The sequence below is a fragment of the Carlito syrichta genome, unplaced genomic scaffold, assembly GCF_000164805.1.
Source record: "Carlito syrichta isolate Samal-C Ts95f unplaced genomic scaffold, Tarsius_syrichta-2.0.1 Scaffold302053, whole genome shotgun sequence".
Lineage (NCBI taxonomy): Eukaryota > Metazoa > Chordata > Mammalia > Primates > Tarsiidae > Carlito > Carlito syrichta.
The window spans coordinates 981128-1000558 of NW_007246149.1; the positions used below are offsets into that span (position 1 = coordinate 981128).

The 19431-nt window shown below is 43.2% G+C and overlaps 1 pseudogene; it reads right to left on the reverse strand.

Annotated features, from left to right (window-relative positions):
• Positions 1 to 266: 266 nt before the first annotated feature.
• Positions 267 to 4269, reverse strand: LOC103258287 (annotated as a pseudogene).
• Positions 4270 to 19431: the final 15162 nt, after the last annotated feature.

Here is a 19431-nt window from a genome sequence, read left to right on the forward strand (position 1 = left end):
AATAATTTTCTTTTTTTTTAAACATAAAAATGTGATTTGTTTATCTTATTTATCAAATGTTTAGCTACAAGGATACTATTTTTGCCATGGAGTTTAAGGCAGTTTCATTTTTTTCATTTTCACAGTTAGTTTTTCTACTTATAGGCTAGAATCACAATCTTCTGTGTTTTATCCATACTGAATTGATTGTTTAAGTTTTACATGTTTGCTCACTTGAAAGTCATATTTTTTTTCTCATGACCACTGAAGCCCTGACATACAAAACATCATTGTCTTCCCATATTTGAATAGTATCAATTAAGATTTTGAAAGTCCCTATGAGCGTATCTCGCATAACTCTTGCTATGTGGGATCCTTCCAAAAGGTTCATGGTCATTGAAATAAGATTCAAAAACTTCATCAACAGTCTTCTAAACTACTTCTTTGCTGATGTTCTTAACAACCAGAATAGAAAGAATGGCTCTGTCTCACACACAAGTCTTATGGTGTCGCTTCAATCCAAAGCAAAACCTGAATATTTGGTTTGCCAGTGAGCAGTCTCTGCTAAGGTTAGCAGCTCGAACCTCTGAGCGGGCCAAATGTCAGACGTTGGTGGACCAGTTGACATGGGTTCCACGATGATCAAATGCATGAATGAACGTGTGGGTGACCACTCTGTGCATGTGGGCTTGATTTCAGATATTATTCTGCCACAAAACAACCTGAGATGTTGAAGCATCGAAACCCCCACTGACATTTCCATTACGATCTTCACAAGAAAATTGTCTTTGTCAACTGCACAACCTGAGTGCTTCATAGTATCGAGTAGAAGTTCGACATACAGATTCATTTTCAGCGTCTTCAGGAGCACGGGCTGGCACTGTGGGCTGTAGGTGAAGAGGCTGGAGAGGAGTCCTTGCTGGGGGCCCCCCTGGGCTGGGCGATGGGTTAGGGGGAGGCCCTGGCGGGAGGTGTGTGGCTGCTGCAGCGGCTCCCCTGCCAGCCCGAGAGGCTTCAAAATGAAAGATAAAAATGTTCATGTTTCAGGGATATTATTAAAAATGATCCAGGACTATTGTGGATCATGAGTAAAGATCATTTTCTAAGCACAGTCAGAACTTTAAAGGCAGAGAAAAAGTAAATTTCTGGGTTTTCTTTACAAATGGAAAATGGAATTTTTATGTCCAAAGGACCCATTCCTTTGAATGTTTGGTCATCGGGAGAAATTCAGCTTACATCTCTCCCAGCTGTGGCAAATTCCCAGCATCCTATCGGGAAGTCTTTAAACACTGGATGGTCCTGGACTCCTGTGATGACCCAAGTGTTGACCCTCCTGTCTATGGGACAGTTTTGAAGTAATTTACTTCATTTCTGTGTTCACTCAATAGCAGGGAATAAGATTCGAGGCATACATGACCAGGAAAGGCCAAAACACTTTGGAACCATTTTAAAGTGGTGGCTACTTCTAGCATACAATATTGAAACTTAGAAAAACAGCAAAGAAATCAACCAACCCCACCAACCACATTTTTGGCCCTAATATACCAAAGGAAGGTTAAAAGAATACCAAATTACTTATGGCTTTGTGTAAGATGGCTTTGTGTCTTATAATTAAGTCACCTAGAAAACTTACATGTTTGTAAGTAAAAATTTTTTGAGAAAATTTTTAAAAAACAATACAAAAAATGTATCTCGTATATAGGAACCAAATATTAAGCACTGAAATCCTGGTTTTTCTTTTTCTTTTTTCTCTTTTTAGTTAAAGTCTCACTCTGTCACCCAGGGTTTAATGCAGTGGCATGATGATAGCCATTGCAGCCTCGACCTGCTGGACTCAGGTGATCCTGTTGCCTTAGTCTTCCAAGGAGCTTGAACCACAGACCTGCGCCACCATGCCCAACTAATTTTTTTGATTTGTTGTAGAGACGAGGTCTCGCCATGTTGCTCAGGCTGGTTGCGAACCTCAGAGCTCAGACAATCCTCTCACCTCCACCTCCCAAAGTGCTGGGATTATAGGCGTGAGCTACCACACCCTGCTGGTTTTAATATTTTCTTCCAGTTTCATGGAGGAGCAAACAACCAGTTGAATGGAACTTTGGTTAACTCCAAATTTTTGGGGTGAGCTATAATGCTTCTATCACAAATACAAATGCAATATGGTTTCATTACACCTATTGTGAGGTGACCAAAAGACACCCCACATCAGGGGAAGGGGGTTAGGGCACTGCCATGTTGTGTAGGCACTAATGGGCAACCTCAGCATGGTTGCAGAGAACTTTCTTCAAAAGTAGGATAGGTCTAATCACAAAAGATTATATTCCCTGAGATTTAAAACACATTCCTGAAAAGAAACTGAGAGACTGAAATTGGAGAGAGCCAGCTCTCAGCAGGGCAAGTGTGAGGCCATATTGACACTTAATTTTCTTTTGACTACTTTAAATGACAATTTGGATTTACCTAAGATTTAAACCTGATTGGCAAAGCCCTAGAGGCATTTTTCTCAGCAGCAGAAATGAGAAGAGTTAATTGGGCACGATAATGGAGTCAATTTTGTTAATTCTTCAAGTATTACAGTTTCCTTTCTTTTTCAGTCAGCTAGGGGGGTAATTATAAAAGCAATAAAAATCAGATTTACAGACTAGAGTCTTTCCAAGTGATTTAAATACTGTTAAGCGACGACTGGGCGGCATAACGAAACCAGCAAGAATGACAGCCTCAATAGACTATTGAAAATGTTGACATTTTCTTACAGACTTCTTGTTTTAAAAAAGGGTCATGGCTGAGCGTGGTGGTTCGCATTTGTAATCCCAGCACTTTGGAAGGCCAAGGCGGGAGGATTACCTGAAGCCAGGAGTTTGAGACCAACCTGAGCAACATAGACGGATATTGTCTCTACAAAAAAAAAATTATAATAATTTTTTAAAAATTCACAAATTTTGCACAGTGTTTACTAAGTATATCTTACTCCTGAGCATAATATGGACTCGTGACAAATTATCAATTGTCACTCTAGAATTTTGGTCACGTGATAAAAAGGAAAACTGTTATATCTTTTATTTTTGTAGATAAAAGGCTTTATTTCTATGGATTAATAGTAGATATTTATTAAAAGAGGAAGGTAGTGGAAAAAAATGTACAAATCTAGAAAAAAAAACCACAAACCAACCATACTTTTGACCCTGATATGCCAAAGGAAGATTAAAAGGATAACTGTATTATTTAATAGTAGCTATCAAAACTCAAAGCCTGCATTCCTAATTGGCCCTACAGTAAGACTTGCACAAGGATAGAAGAACAAAGGTGAATGTTTTTCTTCGGTTTATTATAGCAAAAAATTGCAAACACCCTAATTATCCAGCAGTAGGAAATTAATAAGATACAAGATTTGTAATCATTCAATTAAATAGTTAGATCTATTATGTAGATATAAAATTGTCTACCATATATATATTTTGAGTTGGAGTCTCTGTCACCCAGGCTGGTATGCAGTGGCACAATCATGGATCACTATATCCTCGAATTCCTGGGCTCAGGAGATCCTTCTGCCTCAATCTCCTGAGTAGCTGAGACTACAGGTGTGCATCACTATGCCTGGCTAATTTTTTTTTAGGTAGAGATAAAGTCTGTGCTGTCTAGGCTGGTCTTGAACTCCTGGGCTCAAGCAATCCTCTCACCTTGGCCTCCCAAAGTGCGAGGATGACAGGAGTGAATCACTGCACCCAGCATATTATTTGTTAATTCATTCAAAAGATTATATTGCATGTCAATTACATATGGGTCAAGATGTTAGGGATAAAGGATACTAGGGAATAAGACACGTGTATGGAGAGGGACAAGAGAAAATAAACAAGATCATTTCAAATAGCTATGCTGTTAAATAACACCAGCAGGTGATATGGTGCTGAAGAGGGATTTGGTCAAGGAAGACCCAGGACTTGACGTGTGAACTGGGCCTGAATGGTGAGGTGCCCTGGGGACATGGGGACTCATTCTAGGCTCATAGAAGAGCTCACACAGCAGCTCTCAGGTGGGATGAGTCTACTATGCTTAGCAACAGAGAGCTGGCCCCACCTGAAGCTGGAACGATGCTTAGGAGATGGACCAGGGAGGTCCTTAGGCCACGGTGAGGAGCTGGTATGAGACGCCATTGGAGGGTTCCATGCATAGCGGGCACGTGACCTGAGACATGATATTAAAAAACCAGACTGGCAGTGCAGGCTCTCAGAGGAAGGACAGAGGCAGGAGAGGTCTCACGTTAGAGTCTACATGAAAGATGACAAGTTGGGCCATGTTGCGGATTATGGGGATGGTGAAAAGTGGCTTCATTTGTATGTTCTTTTGGAGGATGATATTATTAGACCTAAAGCTTCAAATCTCTTTACCTGGAACCAGATGTGCATTCTGTCACAGACTCTCTCTGAAGTTTTGTTTTTCTCCTCCAAATATGGGAATGAACATGTCTGCTGTATTGGCAGGGGGCCATTGTTAAGATTAAATAAGATAAGTACAGCCTCTGTGGAAAACAGTGTGATGATTCCCAAAAGTTCTAAAAATTGACCTTCCATATGACTCCACAAGCCCCCTACTGGAAATATACCCAGAAGAACTCAAATCACTTGATAAAAAAGATACCTGTACACATATGTTTATCACAGCATTGTTCACAATAGCAAGAACATGGAACTAACCGTGCTGCCCATCAAAAGAGGACTGGATTAAAAAATGTGGTACATATACACAATGGAATATTACACAACCATAAAGAAGGACAAAATCATGAACTTTGCAGCAACCTGGATGGACTTAGTGTATATAATACTGAGTGATCTTTCACAGAAGTAAATAACTAAGTATCACATGTTCTCACTCATGAGTGAAATTTGAACAATTATCGTAATACTATAAGAAAAGGATTGACAGTAGCGGGAAACTGCGGGGGTGTGTGTAGGGGGGCGGGGAGGTGGGATTGGCAGTGGTGGGAATCTGCCTGGGGATGGGGGGGGCACACCTCATCAACAAGGATACCTGCATAATGAATATTTGTATACCTCACCCTGAATTGTACCCCACAATTTTAAAATAAAAAATTTAAAAGTTAAAAAAAAGATAAGATAAAGCTGATGAACGCATTTTTTGACTGGGAAAATGCTATGTAAACATAAGGTATTTACCGTTATTAATTCAGAGCGATTCCAGAGGTAAAGCATGACCACAGTTAGGGTTAGGGCTACCTCGTTCCTCCGTGTCCCATGGGTAGCATTGATTACTTCAACGAAATCTAGTTCTCAGTTTCCCTAATGTAAAGTGGATGAAATGCGTCCCATAACCTCAGTCAAGGCATAGCACTAATTAATAATTACAAAATAATTGGCAACTGAACTGCTAAGTAAATAGTAGAGATAATAAAATATTTTCCAATGCATCTTTGGCGTGCTGGAGTGTTTTTATTAAGCCAAGATTCTCCTGGGGCATAAACTCTTCCTGCTTGTCAATTAACCCCTGTGGGTGTTGCTTTCTTGTTCAGGCACTAGGGAAAAAAATCAGGAAGTACCAGAAGCCCAGGATTTTAGTAATCCTCCAAGTTTCTTTCTTTCTTTGGTTTCCTTTCTTTCCTTCCTCCCTCCCTCCTCCCCCCTTCCTTCCTTCCTTCCTTCCTTCCTTTCTTTCTTTCTTTCTTTATTGGAGTCTCACCCTGACGCCCAGACCAGAGTGCAGTGGCACGCTCACAGCCACTGCAGCCTCGACCCGCTGGACTCAGGCGATCCTTCTGCCTCAGCCTTTCAAGTAGCCAGAACTACAGGCATGCATCACTATGCCCGGCTAATCTTTTGATATATTGTAGAGATGAGGTCTTGCCATGTTGCCCAGGCTGGTCTTGAACCCGCGGGCTCAGGCAATCCTCTCGGCTCCGCCTCCCAAGTGCTGAGATTACAGGCGTGAACCATTGTGTCCAGCCTTTTTTAAGTAATTTTTTTTTGGTAGAGATGAGGATCTCACTATGTTGCCCGGGCTGGTCGTAAACTCCTGTCCTCAGGCAATCCTCCTGCCTCAGCCTTCCAAATGCTGGAATTTCAGGAGTAAACCAACACGCCTGACCTCTAAACTCTTAATTGAGAAATGGGAAATGGCTAGACCTTCAAGGAATGTCGTTCAGTCCCTTCCGAACCACAACTTCAGGGAAGGAATGAGAGCCTTGGTCTTAGGCATAATTGTTGTGATCATAAACATATGATACGAAATGTGGGTATTGGCGAAGACATCCTTCAATTCACTTAATGCAGTTTTTGATAGCCCTCAAGCAGTAGATGTTGAGGAACATTCAGTTCATGTATTACAACCAGTGCAGGGAAGGATTTGAAGTATTTTGGGACATGGGACATAAGGAAGGAGGGCATTTTCTATACGAAGGGCCCGTGGAGACAAGGGGAGGAAAGAATTGTATGATCAATAATGATTTAATAATCCCAAGGCCACAGACTACAGTTATTTCTTCACGGAGTCTAATTGACGTCAGTGTCTTGGAACATTTATACTGATTGCCTTTGAGTTCAGTCTTATCTTGGTTTCATCATACGCTAATCACCTCTCTTTACCTTCAGTTGAGGACCCCACCAAGCCACTTCTGAGCACGCCCTGGACTTACTTTCCTAAGGGAAAATTGAGGATTACCTCACTTCCTGAAAACGTGTCCAACAGACACAGAACACTCCTCTTTATGAAAAGCAGACAGCAATATTAACATCTACGAATTTGGTTGGTGATTTGCTCAATTCAAGGACCACAGAATGTTTGTAGTAAGGTTAAGTGTGTACCCGGGTAGTTTTGGGGAGGCTTTTTTGCTCTTGTGTATATTTTTAGCAAGTGAGAAATAGTGATCTTTCATATAAAACAGATGTGTGGTTTGCACAAAATTAACATGATTTGTTCTTTGCTAGGCAAAATGGAAGTAGTGAGTGATGCAGTATTTCAACTAAAAGATATTTTATAGAGGAATGTTCCTTACAAGCAAAAATATTGATTCATTAAAAAAACTTGTCGAAATAGAATTGTTCATAAGTTATTATTGCTGTTCCCATAAAAATATTTTCTGTTTAAATTCATAACAAACATTCTTAGGAGGAAAAATGTCTTTTATATGTCCCATTTAACAATATAATAACTTTGTTTTCAAAATCTCATTTGATTCCAGCTGGAAGATATATGATCTTGTTATATAAAACAACTGTTTCATCTCAGCAGAACCTTATTAATGGAATATATGATTCTAAGTTTCTACAGAGGGTGTAAGACATAGCCTTTGTCTAGTTTAGACCACATACGTGCCATGCAGCTGAAACCTCGTCTTCAGAGAGATTTGATAGAAATTATTTCAATAAAGTTACAAACATAGCTTGCATGTTAAGACATTTATAGCTTTTGATAGTATTTGATAATCATTTGTATTATTCTGAAATCAGACTGCTAAATAATATTACTAATAAATGATCTCTCCTGATTGCATATGTTTAATAAGAAAATAGGAATGGATATGGTGTGGGATAGAATTGTGGTGTGTGATTTGAGAAGGTGAGGTGTCACCAAGGTGTAAATGCTGAAGCTTGACGGTGTGACCTTGTAAAGGTCACTTGACAGGTGATTCTGTGATGTTTCCCAAGACTGCAGAGATCATCACACATAAACACACTGACCTCAGGGTCTCTTGCCCCTAGGTCCTTGAGATACCCTTCCCTCTGACTAAAACTCTTTTTCCTCCCTTTCCTCTTCCTTTCTCTGACAAAATCTTAGCAATAGCCCTCCATCCTTCTGGGCCAGCCCCTACTTTGAGCTTCTATTATACCATGAGCTCCTTCATTTGTATTACCTCACAGGAAATTTATTATTAATTTTTTTTATTCAAGGTCTCACTCCGTTGCCCAGACTGCAGTACAGTGGCATGATCACAGCTCACAGCAGCCTTGACTTCCTGGGCTCAGGTGATCTGCCCCTGTCAGCCTCCCTAAGTACTGGGATTACAGGTGTGAGCCATTGCCCCTGGCCTCTCCTTCTCTTCTCTTTTTTATTTGAGTTGGAGTCTCACTGTGTTGCCCAGACTGGAGAGCAGTGGCACAATCACAGCTACTGCAGCCTTAACCTGTGGGCTCAGGTGATTTATCCACTCCACCTCTCAAGTAGCTGGAACTACAGGTATGTGCCACCACGCCTGGCTGATTTCCTGATCTATTGTGGAGATGAGGTCTCTCCATGTTGTCAGGATTGATCTTGAACTCCTGGGCTCAGGCAGTCCTCTAGCTTCAGTATCCCGAAGTGCTGGTATCACAGGCGTGAGTCACTGCTCCTGGCCTCTCCTTCTCTTTTATCACTATTTTCTTCTGCATCGATCTCATTCTCAGGCAGGATCTCCTGCATGGGAGAGAAGTCAGTTGCAAGCAGCTAAAATGGTAGAGCACAATCTTAGTGAAAAGAGAGAACCCTTCCCCTATGAATCCCACCACTGCTTCTGCCCTGACAGACCCTGTTTGGGTCACATACCCATGCCAGAACACTTCTGTAGCCATAGCAGTTTAAGGCTTCAACTCACCTGAGGAATGTGTTCACCTGATGTAGGAAAAGGATTCCCACAATAAGGAAGTTTGTCACCAGAGAAATGGGGAAGGAGTGTATGTGCTGGGAGACCAAAACTTTCTCTACCACATTTATGTCAAATAGACACCGAATATCCTGGAAAATTATCAACACGGCCCAGATCAGGCACCCTGATTTTATTTGATCAGTATTTTTAGTAATACACAAAGGAGGGCACTTCAAATATCTGCTTCTTTCCTGTATTGACTCATTCTACAAAATATTCCTACCAGGGACTAGAGATAAAAGAATGGACAAGACACACGACAGTCCCTGCCCTGGTGGGATTTACATTCCATGTGTGATGTGGGGTTGGAGGAGACAAAAATCAAGCAAAGAAGCAAATAAGTTCATTAGAAATGGTCATCAGTGCTGAGGGAAACACACGGGGGTGCTATCCTTGGGAATGACCAGCATCTTCATCGAGTTTTTGCTCTGTGTCCTCTTTTTTTTTTTTTTTTTTTTTTTGAGTTAGAGTCTCACTCTGTTGCCCAGACTGGAGTGCAGTGGCTGCTTCCGGCCACCGCAGCCTCGACCTGCTGGGCTCTGGCGATCCTTCCGCCTCAGCCTTCCGAGTAGCCGGAATTACAGGCATGCACTACCGCACCTGGCTGATTTTTTAATTTATTGTAGAGATGAGGTCTCCCCTGCCCAGGCGGGTCTCGAACCCGCGGGCTCAGGCAATCCACTCACCTCAGCCTCCCAAAGGTGCAGGATTACAGGCTGAGCCACTGAGCCCGGCTTCTGTGGCCTCTTTTTAAGAGGCTTCCCTATCCCTCTTATTTCAAATTATAACCTCCCCCATCCCACCCCTCCCATTTCCCCTTCCCTTCCTTTTGTCCATAACTCCTTTGACCTTCTAAGGTACCCTATAATTTGCTTATAATTTACACATTGAGTTTGCATATTTTGTTACCATTAGCCATCCCCTCCTCTAGAATGTATCAACCCCAAAAGGGCAGAGATTGTTTCTTCCTCTTTTGTTCACTGATGTATTTTTCCAGTGCTGCAGATATAGTAGATGCTCTACAAATAGATATTGAATGAATGAGTGAGATAAAGAATAGTGAAGGGGATAGAGAGATACTTTAGACATGGAGGCCAGAGATGGCCTCCTTGAGTACAGGAGGTCTGAGACACAAATGAGCCTTGGGACAATATGGGAGATAAATGTTTCAGTCAAAGAAAGCAGCGGAGAAAAAGGAGATAACTCGGCCGGGCATGGTGGCTCATGCCTAGAATCCCAGCACTTTGGGAGGCCGAAGTGAGAGAATTGCCTGAGCCCACAGGTTCGAGACCAACTTCATCCCTATAATAAATCAAAAAATTAGCTGGGTGGGGTAGTGTGTGCCTGTAGCTCCAGCTACCTGGAAGGCTGAAGTGGAAGGATCACTGGAGTTCAGCGGGTTGAGGCTGCAGTGACCGTGAGTGGGCAACAGAGTGAGACTCCAACTCAAAAAAAAAGAAAAAGAAAAAAAAATAATTAACTAGCCAGGCATGGTGGTGCTTGCCTGTAGTCCCAGGAAGTCGAGGCTGTACTCAAGAATCTGAGGCGGAAAAATAGCCTGAGCCCAGGAAGTCGAGGCTGTAGTGGACTGTGATCCTGCCACTGCACTCTAGCCTGGGCTACAGAGTGAAATCCCAGTTCAGGAAAAAAAAAAAAAAGGGAAAAGAAAAATCTTGGAGAATTCAAGATTGGTGGGCCACAGGGTAGTATGCAGAGGGACGAGAGGCACCCCGAAAGCTGGGAAGATATGCAGGCAGATACTCGGAGGGCCTGGGTAATGGGAAGGAGTCTGGATATCCATCCTTAGTGTGAGGGAAAGCCATTGATTGAGTGGCTCTGAAGGTGAGGAGACACAAGGTCTGAGCTACATTTTCATCCTGTGTTTCTTGAATCAGCCCCATGGTTTCCTTGTCCAAGGTCCCTTCATCTCTCACCTGACTGACATGTAACAGGTTTTTCCTCATTCTCCGGCTGGGTTCTTCTCCAGTCCTTTCCCCACACAGCGGCTCTAGCAGTCACATCTAAAAAAATTGTTCTGCTGAAACTTGGAATGGCTTCCTGTTGTCTCCAGGACAAAGACCTGAGTCTTCATGAGCTCCTTAAGGGAGGCCCGGCTTACGACCCCTGCTCCTCCCGTCTGCCCCTTTCTCTCTTACTCATTCTCCACAGCACATGGGCCATGCTGTAGTTGCTAGAACACACAAGGCTCCTTCCTTCCTAGAGATTCCGCAGACCCTTCCCCTGCACCCTCCACGCCTCCCTAGTGCCTCTTCCTGCTTCTAATGTTGGAAAGTCACTTCCTCAGGGCCACCTTCCTTGCCCACCCCCTGAACCGTGACTCTGGTTACACATGCTCAGAGCACCTTGTGCTTTTCTTGGATAACACCGTGTAGGTACTTGGGCAATTATTTTCTAGTGGCTCTTTCTCCCAACCCTGTAATCCCCACGAGGACTGGGACTGTGTCTTTCTGATTCACCATCTAGCATAGAACCTGATTCTCCGTGCTGAAAACATACTAACTGACTGATAAAATAAAATTAAATAGGCTAGCTTAAGCAAAACTCAATTCGATTTGCCTTTTAGTTAATTCATTATTCATTTATGGACCAATTCAATCTTTTTATTTTTGCCTCCTTTTTTTTTTTCCAGTTTATCATGCTTTTTCTTCTTCAGCCTAGATAACACAATGTCCTGTGTGAGGCGTTCTCAGGACCATCCTCATCTACAAGCGATAACAGTGCTCTCTTCATTCCCTCCTCCCTGCCCTGGGAGCAGTGGTTCTCCTGTAACAGCGGTCAGGTTTAAGTCCTTTAGGGGGTCTGAGTCTGTGAGACTCCTATTTTAGAATAGATGGATGACTTTACAATGACAAGGGAAATTCTAGGTGCTTCATAACTACCCCTCCATTCCTCCAAGTCAAGGGAGAAACTGGACAGTAGGAAGATACTATGTAACCATTGTAGCACTCATGGGAGGGCTCTGGCACAACGGTTGTGAGGCCAGGAAAATGGTGCACTTCAGCACCATAAGGCTAGGGTTATTGTTTCTCAAAGAGAAAGGTCAAAGTCATTGTCATAGGGAGAATAAGTATTCCTCACGAAAACTAGATTAAAAGGGACTTTAGATGTGGTAGCCTCGGTGAACAGGCATTGAAGCACCCCTCAGCCTCCTCCATTTGTGGGACGAGACACAAAGTCCCCCTATGAGGAGTCAGCAGCAAGCCCAGCAGCACCCAAGTGACATGAGAGAATCGGCTGCTCAGAACAGGTCCGTGGCATGCCCTTCCGCAGGGGCTTGGAGGACTCATAGAATTGTGGGGAGACCCAGAGGGGTTGAGAAGCAAGAAGTCAGCCCGTGTGGCTTGGGGTCAAGGTTGTTCCATGAGGCTCAGGCACTGCAAGCCTTGACTTCACGAGGACTCCACCCAGCACGGGAGCCTGGAACGCAGTGTCATGTGACTGTTTCTTAACCACAGAGCGTGGCTGAAGATGAAACCTGTGTGGCTTTCACAAAGGACCAGCGCTGGCTTTGAACAAAGAGCTTTTTAATAAAGCCATAAACTGTGAATCATAGCCCTCCGCAGCTTCTCTTTTCTTCTGTGTAATTTTAATCCTCTTGTTTGTGTCTGAGCCAATTTCATCATTTTAGTCTGTTTGCTTAAATGAACCCAACTCCTTAAAAATTTCAAGTTACTTTTTGCTGATATTTAATATATTATTTCAGGTTTTCACATTAGATTCAAGTAGGTCACAAACAACAGCAACAACATGGCCGATGTTGGAAGCCTCTTTTTCTTGGGAATGAAAGGCCTATGACTCGGGGTCCCTGGAGGTCAGTGGGTGATTCTTCTGTCTTACGGCTTCTCCATCGCCATAAGTTCTGAATTTGAAAATTCTGAATAGAAATTTTGTCTGTGGGAGGGTGGTTATAGAAAGGAAGTTTTAAAATGATTAAATGTTTCAACGATAGTGTTTTGACTGTAGCCTCTGAAAAACTGAAGAAAGAACAAGTAACCAGAATTCACTGCTTAGAAGAAAAAACCAGAATTGAACTGTACCAATAAAAGACTGGGTTCGTGTGCTTATTTAAGTCATTAACTAATTTATTTTTCCTGATTTACTTACAGCCATGTGGAGAGTAGATGCTATTTCAAGATATCTTTAATATGAGTGATATTTATTTAATCAAAAACTTTGCATGCCTTAATTCTATAGTTGAACATCTGTTTAAAACTTGGTTTGGGTAAAACGGAGCATTTCTCCATAGTGCTATGTGATACGGTGGCTTTGGACAAAACAATGAAATTTCATATTTTATTATAGTAGAGTACTGTTGAAGATGAGTAACTCTCCTTATTTGGATAATAGGAAGTGGTCTGGGGTTGAGATCTAAAAAAAAAATCAAACTTGCTTGATGTTGCCAGTTATGACCTGCCTTGATGTGGCTTCTTCAGATGCAACTGGAACCCAAAATTGTGACATCTGAAAGTGGTGGGAGAGTTTGAGGAACATTAGTCAGAATGTGTTACCTGAAATTTCATCCTCTGAAGTCTCTGTTCCCAGGGTGAGTGACTGGCCTCGCAAAGTCTTGCAATTATTATCACCTGGAGTAAATGGAGGAAAAAGGTTGTCTGGGAAGATCGAGAATTAATTGAAATAGTGTTTTGAGGATTCTTTCTGGGCTATTTAAATTTCTTTGCTTGATGTGGGTAGCCTCTTCAACTCATCTAGCTAGCAGTTCTATTCTTTCTACTCCTTAAGTGAATAAAAGAAAATGTGTGGTTTACTGACCTCTGCGTCAGGTTTCTCTGTTGTTCGTTAAAGCTGCTTAAGACCTGGACTCCACATTTGCTGGTAGAATCAAAGCTTTGAAAACTACATTTTTTTTTTGAGTTGGAGTCTTGCTCTGTTGCCCAGGCTGGAGTGCAGTGGGACAATTATGGCTTACCACAGCCTCGACCTCCTAGGCTCAGGTGATCCTCCCATCTCAGCCTGCCCCCCCTCCCAGTAGCTGAGACTACAGGTGTGCACCTCCATACTGTGCTAATTTTTTTGTGTGTGGAGATGAGTTCTTGCTATGTTGCCAAGGTTGATCTCAAACTCTTGGGCTCAGATGATCCTCCTACCTTGGCCTCCTAAAGTGCTAGGATTACAGGCATGAGTCACTGCACCCAGCCTTGGAAATTACATTTTTCAAAAGCTTTCTAAGTGATTTTTTATTTTTTGGCATTCTAACATTTGGGAACGGCAGGTCTCTAGTATAGAAACTAATAGCCACATGCATGATGAATGCTTCTGTTAATACTAATGTTATTATCTGAATTAGCTTGAATGGAAACAGAAGTGGATTATTTAAGACACCCTTACTCCCTGTTTCTGCTTAAAGACTTCTTTAAAAAAGAATATGATGGCCAGGTGTGGTCACTCAGGCCTGTAATCCTAGCACTTTGGGATACCGAGGTGAGAGGATTGCCTGAGCAACTTGGTGAGATCTCTTTTCTACAATAAATTAAAAAATAAGCCAGACATTGTAGCACACGCCTGTAGTTCCAGCTCCTTGGAAGGCTGAGGCGGAAGGATCGCCTGAGCCCTGCAGGTCGAGGCTGTGGTTGCTGTGAGCATGCCACTGCCCTTCAACCCGGGCGACAGAGTGAGACTCTGACTCAAAAAAAAAAAAAAGGAATATGACAACTCTAGGTAAAAAAAATATCAATTTTCTTTGGTCTTTTCTGTTCTTGAGCCTAAATATTCTAGACCAATGGTTCTCAAATTTGGCAGTGCATTAGAATTATCTAGCAGATTTGCTAAAATGCAGATTGCTAGGCCTATCCCTAGAGTTTTTGATTTAGTAGTTCCTGAGAGTTAACAAGTCCCCATATATTTTAGCCTGCCAGACTGCTGTAATAAAATGCTGCAGACTGAGTGACTTCAACAACAGAAACATATTATCTCAGTTCTAGAGTCTTGAAGTCCAGGATCAAGGGGCCAGCAGACTTGGCTCCCAGCAGGATCTTCTTCATATGGTCATCCCTGAGGATTCACATGCATCCCTGCTGTCCCTTCTGTGTCCAAATTTCCTCTTCTTATGAGGACACCTATCAGATTAGATTAAGGCTCCCCCTTACTGACCCCAATGTAATTCTTTCTTTAAAGTTCCTGTCTCCAAATACAGTCACATTCTGGGGTACCAGAGATTAGAGATTCAATGTACAAATTATAGGGCGGACACAATCCAGCTGATAACACCATAAAAGTCTGTAAAGCAGCGACCCTGGGGAGTAATGGGTGCTTCTTCTCTCTTAGTGGCTTCCCCATGGGAACATTTGAAGTTTTGAATAGAACCACTCTTCTAGACTCGACTGACCAGACAGGGCAGGTCTTCCGAGACACATTTCTCGATCTTATTAGACAGCTCTTGGCTTCTCTTCCGACTACTGACTTTCTCAGGATGATCCTTCCTATTTCTCTGTCATAACTATTATCCTTGGCAGACAGCTTTCCCATCTGCAATCTACTTCTCTTTGTCCTCAGTGACACAGTGTGTGTCAGATGCCAACCTGGGTGTCTTGCCAGCAACTCACACTTCGTATGTTCAGACCAGAGCCGGTTGTGGTTGCTACAGCCTTACTCTCCCCCCCGCCGTTTTCCGGTTTCTGTTCTTGACATGGTCACTCCACAGACATTTAAATGGGACCGTGGAGTCATATTTTGTATTTTCCTTTCTTTTGCTTCCAGGATCTCGTCACCAAATTGAGCAGCAACACTTTGCACGTCTCTGTCGCCATCTCCTTTTTTCCATTTCCCAGCATGCAGCTTGGCTTATATGTCTTCCCAGTGCCTGTTCAACGGGTGCCACATCCAGTTAAAAAACTCAGGGCCCTGTTACAAAAAGTTGTGAATAGGACACTACCAGTCTCTACCAATCTGCTCCATGGACTCCCCTGATGTTCACATACATCTTTCCTTCTTTCTTCTTTTTTTTCCCCTGAGTGCAGTGGCACCATTATGGCTCACCACAACCTCAACCTCCTGGGCTTAGGCGATCCTCCTGCCTCAGCCTCCTGACTAGCTGGGACTACAGGCACGTGCCACCCCACCCAGCTAATTTTTTGATTTTTTTTTGTAGAGACAAGATTTTGCTATGTTGCCCAGGCTGGTCTTAAACTCCTGGGCTCAAGCGATCCTCCTGCCTTGGCCCTCCCAGAAGTGTGAGCTACTGTGATCAGCCTAAGATTTGCCTATTTTAAAAAAAGTTTTATTTGTCTTTTGAGAAAGGATCTCATTCTGTTGCCCAGGCTGGAGTACAGTGGCATGATCCCGCTCACAGCAGCCTTGACCTCCTGGGCTCAAGTGATCCCAACTCAGCCTCCTGGGTAGCTGAGACTACAGGCATCAGGCATGCACTATAGTGCCCAGATAATTTATTTTTATTTTTATTTTTTATAGAGATGAGGTCTTGCTGTGTTGCCTAGGCTGGTCTCGAACTCCTGGGCTCAGGTGATACTCCTGCGTCAGCCTCCCAAATTGCTGGGATTACAGGCATGGGATGCCTGACCTCATCTTTCCTTTCATAAGCAGGACCCTCTCATTCTCCCTCAATGGAGACACCCCAAAGTGCAGTGCAGTGAGAGTCTGCAGCTCGGGTTCAGGGTGTCTGTGTGCTCTGCAGTCGGCATTCTCAGATCCCAGAGTGAAGCATCATGGTCTGGTAAAAAATGATCTCTTCATCACATTCAACATTCCAGGGTGGAGTAGGAACATAGCGGCTGCAATAGGGTGCCCATGCAGAAAAGGGGAAATTCAGGAACACAGGGGTCAGAGCAACTTTTAAATCATGCTGGGCTCGAACAGGGGAGACTTCAACCCAGGCATGGAGTGATTTCCATGGCTGTTGTCCTTGGGAGCCCTTGGCGTTGTCCTTGGGAGCCCTTGGCTTTGCCCTCTCGGATGCTCTTCCTGGTCCCCTCTCCTCCACAGTCTTTGCAAGGTGGGCATTAGGACGTGCACTTTCCTTGGGGGCCACATTCACACCATCGTTTTTGGCATAAGTTTGGAGACTTGAATTGTTTTAGGGGTTGGAGCATCATGATGCTAGGCTTGGGGTTTCACTGGCAATGCAAATCGCTAAAACTGAGGGGGCGTCCCATCTGATTGCTATTATTCCATCCTACATGTGAGTACCCAGAACAGAGTTCTTGTCTTCATATAGTTGTTGCATTTAGCGTCTGTAGTTCATTAAATAAAGGTTTCTGGGCTTTGCCAACTCTTCTTCCCCCAAATTAACTTGAGACTATCTGAAAAATAGGCATGATGATCTTTGCTAATTAACTGCTTGCACGTTTCACTGAAAACTCCTAGAGGGAGGACTTGAAGAAGGTATGGGGTCGTGGTTTTACCTCCAACGGAGGCTGCCTCTGGCCACGGCAAACGATTGTTACTCTTTGGAGTAAACTTAGCCGGCTTTTCTGGCCTCAAAAGGCTTTAAATTAGACTCTCCATAAACCTCATGTGCTGGCTGTAGGCTCTTGGCAAAGTTGTACTTCTTCTCACCCCGGGGGCAGACTGGCTAGCTGTAGCCTGGGTTCATCTCTTTTGTGTAGGATTTTGTTGAAAATATCAAGAATCAGTCAAATCATACCAACATTCTAGAACTTTCCTATTTTCACTAATGTCACAGGCCGGCATCTTGCAAGGTTCTGCTATCACTGTTTTCACTAGAATCACTAATTCCCCAGTCTGCACTAAGTTTATCTTTTTAAAAATTTTTTTATTTTTGAGGCACAATCTTGCCATGTTGCGCAGGCTTGGGTGCAGTGACTATTCACAGGTGTGGCCATAATTTTTTCTTTTCTGATGCCACTCAACCACCTCTTTTTCCTGAATCCTATATTTTGGTGAATGCAGCATCCCCTTTTTGGTGTCAAATTTTATATTAACTAGAATTACGTTTGAGTGGATGTGTTAAAAAGCAAAAAGTAACACAGTGGCTTAAATTATGCGTAAGTTTGTTTCCCTCCCTTGGGAAGGAAGCTTGGAGGGGGGCAGTCCAGAGCTGGTTTTAAATTTTTTTGTAGAGGCGAAGTCTCACTATGTTTGTTGCCCAGGCTGGTCTCAAACTCCTGATCTCAAGTGATCCTCCTGCCTCAACCTTCCTACGTGCAGGGATTACAGGTGTGAATGACTGTGCCTGGCCTGGAGTAGTTACTTCTTATAGACACACACACAAAACAAGTCGCCACATTTCTTCTTGCCATGGTTATTCTGAGATTCTGAGTAGTATATTACCTTTCATGATTAGACCCACATCAGATCCTGACATGAAGAAAGATTCAGGACATTTGCCATGATGTTAATATAGCTGACACCTGCTATGAAGCCACAAAGAGGCCGACTGCGGAAAGCCCCCTGCACTCTCCCAGTGTGTACTTGCAGTGTGCATGCCCTGCGAGTCAACGGGAGATAAGTGGTTACAAAAGCCTTCCATGGAAAACACAAGTTGGGAAATGAGTGTGTGTGTTATCTTGTGTGGCTACAACAGCATGAAAGTAGTAAGTGCCGTGGCACCTCTTTCCTGACCTTTGTAACTAGGAAATTGGAGTGCTAGACTTACAATTACCATCGTAATGTGTTCTAGATCTTGATTCTCCTTCCAATAATGTTAAATATTATCAGAAACTTCCTACGTCCGTTGGTCTACCTGCAGTTCTCTGGTAGAGGGGTGAGGAGTAGGTTATAAAAATCAAACGAAGAGCCAAGCCTGTAATCCCAGCACAATGGGAGGTGGAGGTGAGAGGATTGCCTGAGTCCAGGGGTTCGAGACCAGACTGAGCAATTTGGTGAGACCTTGTCTCTACAATTTAAAAAAAAAAAAAAAAGCCAGGTGTGGTGGTGCATGCCTGTAGTTCCAGCTATTTGGAAGGCTGAGGTGGAAGGATCGCCTGAATCCAGCAGTTCGAGGCTGCAGTGGCCATGAGCGTGCCACTGCACTCCAGTCTGGGTGACAGAGACTCTAACTCAAAAACAAACAAACAAAAATCAAATGAAAAGTAATGGATCAATCTATTGAGGTACCTTCTAGTAGTTGCCAAGCTCTTCCCATACACAATCTCATAAAGTTCCTCGTTCTTGCCGTAAATTATAGATAGAAGCAATGGGGGCTTATGTAGATTAATTTTAGAGATAGAGTCTTGCTGTGCGGCCCAAACTGGTGTCAAGTTCCTAGACTCATGTGAACTTTCCAACTCCGCCTTATGGGTGCAAGTCACTGTGCCTAGCACATAGAGATATGGAGTTTCTTGTTCTATGGTCACCTGGCTTACGGGAAGAGCCTTCACCGATGGTGACTCATTTTCTTCTGAGGGGAGCATCTTTGGGCAACTGTGAGCATAGCAAGGTTATTTTTTATGTGTGAGTCAAAGGATGATTTTTTATAACTCCTGCTGTTTCCTAGTTTGATCCTTACTGCTAGCATCCTTAAAATATGCAAAAATAACGGAGTGGTGACTCACACCTGCAAACCCAGCACTTTGGGAGGTTGAGGCAAGCTCTGAGCACATGGGTTTGAGACCAGCCTGGGCCACTTGGCGAGACCTCGTCTCTACGATAAATAAAAAAATTAGCCAGGTGTGGTGGTGTGCGCCTGTGGTTCCAGCTACTTGGAAGGCTGAGGCAAAGGATTGTCTGAGCCCAGCAGGTAAAGGCTTTGGTGGCCATAAGCGTGCCACTGCTCTCCAGCCTGGACAACAGAAAAAAAAAAAAAAAAAAAAAGCAAAAATACCTATCATGTTTGTAGGAGTTTTTTTTTTTTTTGTCACTTGATTAAA